This window comes from Eublepharis macularius, chromosome 8 (assembly GCF_028583425.1).
Source record: "Eublepharis macularius isolate TG4126 chromosome 8, MPM_Emac_v1.0, whole genome shotgun sequence".
NCBI lineage: Eukaryota > Metazoa > Chordata > Lepidosauria > Squamata > Eublepharidae > Eublepharis > Eublepharis macularius.
The window spans coordinates 20104411-20112088 of record NC_072797.1 but is presented as its reverse complement, the minus strand read 5'-3'; positions in this window follow the sequence as shown (position 1 = coordinate 20112088).

Here is a 7678-nt window from a genome sequence, read left to right as displayed (position 1 = left end):
TCCTTTTCTGTGTTCTGGGGTGGCCTAGACTAGACAATTACAGAGGCCTGGGCAATTGCAGAGGTTCTGGTGTAACACTTTGTGGAGTGCATCCTCACAACTACCACATGAGATAAGTTGGGCTAAGAGAGACTGACTGGCCCAAGAGATCAGCCATGAAATTTCATGACACAGCTATAGGGTTGCCAGCTCCAGGCCGGAAAATTCTTGGAGATTTTGGAGGTGAAGCCTTGAGAGGGCAAGGCTTGGGGAGGGACCTCAGCAGGGTATGATTCCATAGACTCTACCCTCCAAAGCAGCCATTTTCTCCAGGGGAACTTATCTCTGGGGCCTAGGGATCAGTTGTAATACTGGGGGGATGTCCTGGCAATCCTAAGATTTAAACCTAGGCCTCTCCCAGCCCTGGACTGGAATGCTAACTTCTGCACACTTGCTCTATGCTGCTTTCTAGAGGCAAAGTTACACAAGATGGGCATGTGTGAGAGAGAACTCTAGAGTAAATTAGCATGATAACATCTCATGCTTTGTACATGACTTTTGGCACATTTCCCAAAAGGCTTGGCTACCGCTGCTTGGAGAGGGATCCAGGGAAGGAGCTAAGCATGACTCCTTCAAGTCCCCACCAACATGTTTACACACCAATGAGGGTGAGGGAGTCATAATCTGCTTCTTATCCCTAGGCAGCTCCTTACTCTCCTTCAAAGCTAGTAGGGCTTGAAAAAGTTATTCTCAGCTACTTTCCCTGGGCACCCCCCTCAGCAGAAATGGGAGATTGTCCAAGAAGCCACTAGGCAACTTCTAGATTCTGGTCTTGTCAGTCTATCTGATTCTGTTGCTGCTTTCCACAGTGCCAACATTTATTTATTTGTTTGTTTATATGTTTGTATCCTGCTTTTCTCTGCAAAGTGGCTTACAGCAAAAAATAAAACAACACAAATAAATGAGTAAACAGTAGGGCGGGACACTTACTGTTGCAGGTCTTCTTGCGTGCGTGCTTTGCACGTGCTCCCAGCCTGCATGATGATGTCACTTCTGGGAAGTTGGGATGCCAGACCCCCATCGGAGGCGGGGGATCCCCTGCCCCTACACCCTGCCCCCATTTACCTGGCCAGCAGGGGGAGTACACCTTCCATGCGCGCTCCCCTGCAGCGCTGCATGTTCCCAAGCACTGCAGCCGCCTTGATTGTGCCTGTTTTGGCCCAGATCAGGCCCAGATTTGGGCCACTGTGCAGTGCAGGAGTGCTTCTGCCCTCCACAGCGGCCCAAAATCCACCCGTCTCGGCCCAGATTGGGCTCATTTTGGGCCCATTTTGGCACGGATTAGGCCCGTTTTGAGCTGCTGCGGAGTGCGGGAGCACTCCTGTGCGCTGCAGTGACCTGAAATGGGCCCATTTTTGCCTTAATTTGTCCTGTTACATGCTGCTGCGGAGTCCAGGAGTGCTCCCGTGCTCCGCAGCAGCTCAAAACGGGCCCAATCTGTGCCAAAACAGGCCCAAAACAAGCCCAATCTGGGCCGCTGTGGAGGGCAGGAGAGCCTCTGTGCTCCTCAGCATCCCCTATCCAAGCCCCTGCGGAGCATGGGTGAGCTCCCAGGGCCTGCGTGATGATGTCACTTTCCAGAAGTGACATCATCACGCTTGCAGGAGCGCGCGCGCACTTTGTGCGCGCAGCCCCCCACTCCCAAAGGTGAGTGCCAGGACCCAATCCCCCGCTCAGAGGTTGAGGGGGCCTGGCAACCCTACTGGGATTGATGTCATCGCACAAGTCATGTGCCACTCCTGGGAGTGCTCTTGCTGCAGGCCATTGTGGGCCACTGTTGAATCAGGCCACTGTGGGTCACTGCAGGCCGCTGCGGAATCAGGCTGCTTTGGAGCATAGGAGCACTGCTGTGCTGTGCAGTGGGCCAATTCGGCCTGAATCAGGTGGCTGTGGAGCACTGGCGCAAGGGGCCTTGGAGTGCTTCTGTGCTCCACAGCAGCCCGATTAGAACCAAATCGGGCCAGATTTAGGTCAAGTTTGGTCACAGCAGTGCGCACGAGTGTGTCACATGGCCTGGGAGCGCACACCAGGAGGCGCTTTCCCCCCCTGCCAGCCAGGTAAGCAGGGATGGGAGGAGAGTGGGACCAGGGGATCCCTCCCCCCCCAGTGGGGGGGGCTAGCAACCTTAGTAAACAGCAACAATAAACAAAGCAAAATGATAAATCTGGACTCACTGGCTGACTCATCCAAAGATTTAGGTTAAGAGCCAAAGGGCCAGGAACTGTTTAGCCCTTGCCCTTCCATTTGTGCCCAAAGGTTAGTACCTCTGGCCACACTCATTCTTTCTAAGGAACCTGAAACAGGAAGGAGAAAAACAATCCTTGGCAAAGCTTTACACAGCTGGAAAATATGTTCTTTGCCAGTTTTGCTGCCTATTCCTTAGTCTCACCACCTGGCAGTGCAGCAAAAAAACATATACTGGGCTGACTTTGCAGCTAAATGTTCCTGAGCATGCTATCTTATAATAATATGCCTTGCCCTCCTACAAGATGTTTCACAGCACTTCCCCCCAAGCTCTGGTGCCGTTCTGCTAGACATAATACCTTCAGCATCCTAAACTTCTGGCTTCCCATGTCCCTGTGCTGATGGTTGTACCCTCCCCTCTCCCTCCGCAGAGTAGGATAACGTGTAGGCACAGAACAAAACAGGCAAGAGGAACAGAGTGTGCGGTTGTTTCTTACCACATCCTTCCCGCTTACACAGGAACTTCAACCTCAGCGCACTGAGCACATCATAGGCACTGCAGAGGCCCTCTGAAAACACTGCCTTCGTATTTTCTCAAACTGTGTTCCGTAAAAGCTAAAACATCATTCTTTCTACACACACAAAAGAGCCACATACTGCCAAGAATACATAATCCAGCATAGACTAGCTTCCCCACAGTAATCAGTTGTTTGATTTAACAGTCCCGCTATCTGGAGGCAGCTGTCTGTATCCAGCTTTTGCACCACCCCTGGGCCCTTCATGCGGTATGGGAAGATTAATCGTATGATATTTGCAAACGTTTAGTAAAAGGTTAGGTGTAATTTAGGTACAGGTTGTAGTAAGCAAATGAGTTCTTCTTACTCTCTCCTTAGTGAAGGCAGTCCAAATTGTGTTGACTTAAGAGTCTTTTACGTGAGCAAAAGCTTTTGAAATGAATTTTGTTTACTGAAATATATTTAAAAGGATAACTTGGAGTTTAGCTGAGTTTTTGGATCGTTTTCTATAATCGAAGAAACAGGAAGATCCCTTGCAGCAAAAAATCAGTCACATTTACAGGTTTCCAAAATCCTCCTGTTTTTCATCACATCATTTTGGTACAGAAAAGAAATAGGTTTGCAGGCTTGAAATTAAGTTTGTGTGTGTGTGTGTGTGTTTTTTTAAAAAAAACTTAAAATTCTCTTTACTATACACATTTTGCAGAAGACTTGCTTAGAAGGGTTGGCTTTTAATTTCCAAGGGTAAACTGGTGAGGTGTAAAACAGTAGAATTGCACAGTATAGGTCTTTAAAATCAGGATACAACATCCAAAAAGCAATGTAATAGGACTAGGATCTCAAAGATCTAAAAAAGACCGGAAATCAGAGACAAAACATAACGTGGCATGTTAAACAATGCAGAATAATGTGTACGGCTATAGATAGTACGTAATGTACATGATAGAATAATCTGTCATCCTTTCCCCTTTATTAAAGCACCTTTCTGAACTGTTCCATTGTTAGTGGTGAGACTTTCCCCCACAATAAGGCTTATGAATAAAGTTATGCCATAAGCCCCTTCTCTGAATGTGCTCTGAGCACTAAAACTACTGCCCAAGCAGGCAGAAACATGGAAGTCCGATCCCAGGGCAGGAGATGGAGCGTACAAGCATGGGGAATGACAGGCAAAGTCAACTCACCTAGGCTTGCCATTCCCCCACCTAGGGCAGGGGATCCCCTGCTCCCACCTCCTCCCCTGCCCCCACTTCCCTGGCCAGCGGGGGGGGTGCGTCCCCTGGTGCACAGCACCCCCCAGTGGCACAGCGCACTCCCAGGCAGTGCGGCGCGCCCCTGCGCCACGCAATGGGCCGATTTGGGGCCAAATTGTGCCCACAGGGGGCAATTCAGTCTTTTGGTGAGCGCAGGAGTGCTCCCGGGCCGCCCTTTGACCCGTGTGATGACATCACTTCCGGGAAGTGACGTCATCACACATGCTGGGAGCGCGCGTGCACAAGAGAGAGGAAAGATGCTGCAGTCTCCACAGGGTAAGTGCCAGTCTCCCAGTCTCCCGCCAGGGGACTCAAGGGAACTGGCATTCCTAAGCTTACCCCCTCCCATGCCTTGGAGATGAACTAAGGATCTTGATTCAATAGCACCTTCCCGGAGTTCCTGAATTAATCACTGCAACACACCCTATTGATCTCCCCTTAAACACTTTCCTATTTTTAGGTGATTCAGGAAGCTAATAGCCTCACCCATCCACTTCACTGATCATCAATCATAATTGATAACTTTAGTTCCACCCGGGAAGACCTAATCAAACTCTCCTAGTTCATTGTCAAACCCCAGAGATGGTTTGCCAGTTCATTGTCCCACTTCAGAGACGGTTTGCCAGCACTTTGTCTTAGTCCAGAGACAACTTCTTAATCCTTTGTCCCGCCCCAGGAACAACTATTAAGACTTTGTTTTGGGGGCAGAAGATGCAATCTTGCCCCTGGGTAGGATCCACAGTATAATTGGACTGCCCCTCTGCCATAGCCGTGTGCGTGCTCTTGGATCCAGCCTCCATCCTTGAACTTCCATTCAAGTCTTCCTGTATTGATGTAGAGGTCACTCAACACTCTCCCTCTCGGATGCTGTCTTCTGGATGGTAACTAATACCCAATCCTTTAAATTCTATCCAACTTTCACCACTGCTTTCCCATTAGCTCTGAGTGTGTGCTGTGTGTGTTTCCTGTGCTGTTGATCTATATTATTTTCAATAAAAATTCCCTTTTTGGTTGAAACCTCTGTCTGCTCATTAAAGGAGTTCTATAGCTTGGACAATCCTTGTATACATTAGTAGAGATCCCTAAGTTATCCCCTCTCGCTGCCCTCCTTGAATTCTAATTCCCCCAACTCACAAGGAAACCTTCCCTTTGGGTAACACCATTATAGTATAGCCCTCCTACCTGAGTAAAAATACATTCCTGAATAATTAAGTTTTGCATAGTTTGTGGTATACCAGGAGGGTGGGAACCTTCTTGACCTCATCAGGCAAGCCATTCCATGAGATGGGTGCCACAACAGAGAATGTGCACAGACAGGCACTTGTTGATCTTGCCATTTGCAGGGTGGCACTTGCAGAAGACCCTGCTCAGATGGGGAGAGGTCGTCTTACAGGTTCGAGGGCCCAAGCCATGAAGAGATTTGTAAGTGATAGCCAATCCTTGAACTGAACCTGGTAACTGACGAGAAAGCCAATGCAGTGACTACAGAATGAGAGTAATAGCTGGGCTGCGTCATTCTGCACCAGCTGGAGTCTCTGAGTTGACTTTGAAGGGAGACCTACATAGAGTGCATTACAGTAGTCAAGTCTCGATGTTACTGTTACATGATTCCTGGTGGCTAAGTCAGGGTCCGTCTTTCAGGCTAAACTGAGTTGGAAGAAAGCAATTTTTGCTACTGCGTTAACTTGCACCTCTAGCAGTAATGCTGGATCCACTATAACCTCTAAGCTCTTGGCCAATTCAAGAACATAAGGCTTACTTGTGGGGTTCATCTATGCTAGCATTCAGGTTTAAACAGACAGGTATATCTGGAAGCTCACAAGAAGGCCATGAAGGTGATTTCTCAGAGACTGTCCTGATGATTATCCCCTGCAATTGGTATTTGAAAGTATATTGCTGTTGAACATGGATGTGTCATGTCTGTGCCCCATCCATGCCACTACTGAATGCTGATGTGAACCAATGCTGACCTGTTGCTTCTGAACCAATGTTTCATGCTATAACTTGATGTCATATTGCCAGTGCCATAACTGTTTCCTTTCAAAGGGTTATTGAAGCTGCAGGTGCCTTATCTGACGGACTGTAGAAACTCTCAGTGCTTCTGACCTTGTATGCTGCTCACTCCCATGCACTGCTATGTCTCAACTTTGATCTCTTGCTTTTTCAGTGTCTCGACTTGATAGTACAAATATGTGAAATGGTCACAGGAGGAGTTCACACCAAAAGTCCTGTTTTACTGTTGGGAGGGGGAAGGAGCAAACGTGTGCGTTAAGAGGAAGGATTTTCCCACAGGTTACCATTACTGTCAACCTGTTTTTACTGCTTAGATGCTTACCTTGCCTCTGAGTAATTCTATGGACATATCTGTGGAAATGATCTGATTTCTGAATAAAGCCATTTAACCAAGAGCCTGGATTTCTTGCTGCAATGGTACAGGGATCTATCTGCCATAGCCTGTCATCCATAGCCTGACAGGATGCTCCATGTAGCTATTAGCCACGATAGCTCAATGGGGTTCTTGACAGAACATTTTACATAATAATCTGTTGATTTAGATTTAATGGGCATTTCATTTATTGATAAAGTGTATTGGTTTATTAATTAATGCAGGCAGGCAGGAAAAGTCCATAAATTTAATCTCTGACTGCTTACCACCAGGGGCCCCTCTCATGCCCTTCTTTCCACCCCACACCTACATGCACCCCACCTGCCCGTGCATCCTTCTCCCATTTGTAAGCCCTCCCACTGCCCATGCTCAGTTCCCTACACCACCCTCAACCCTTTTCCCAACAGCACTGGCCAGCGTATGCAGCTGAGAGTGCTACTGCCATTGCCACCAGGAGTGCAGCCACTGTGCGTCACCCACATGCCCTTCCTCAATGACTCTGGGTGGTTAGGAGCACAGGTGCAGACAGGCGGCGGAGGAAGTATGTGGGTGGGGGTAAGTGGCAGTGGACCCCAGTCCTGTGTCCTGAAAGCTGCCCTACCTCAGGATACACAGGTGCTGGCTCTGGGTTAGGGACTCAGTAGAAGGGCAGTCCTCATTCAAAAATTACTGATTAAACTATACCTGTTCACTAGGAATATCTTGATTTTTAACCCCACTTGAGCCAAAATAACACCGGATTTAAATCACTGTAAACGAAAGTCATGATCTAGCCAAAAGCGTTTTTACAACTGGTAGATTCCAGTGGGAAATCTGAACATGTGTAAATTTTTGTCATGGAAACAATTGGATTAAAAAGTGCTTGACTTTGTTTGGATGAGTCTTTGCAGTCGCTAGCCCCATTACACTGGATGCATACAAGGCCTCAATGTCTTGTTTCTCATTGGACTTTGAGGAGATGCCGTATGCATTCTTTCATTCATCCTGACAACAGACCATTATAGGGTCAATCACAAACACTGAAGTCAGTAATAAACATTTTTGTGTGACTATCTTACTGATTAACCTAAGTCTAAAAATTTCTAATATTTCCTGTCCCTTTCTCTCTGCCCTTACTTCTAGGTAGAACCACAAGATACTAAGGCTGAAACTATGGTGCCCGTTGGCAATGAGCCAGAACTGTTTATAACAGAACCTGGGTTAGATGATGGATTTGTTTCCACTTTGTCTTCTGCAAAAAATATCTCGGTGCTTGGTGAAAACTCCTCTTTGGAGGAGGTCAGTAACAAAAATGACTTTCAAAT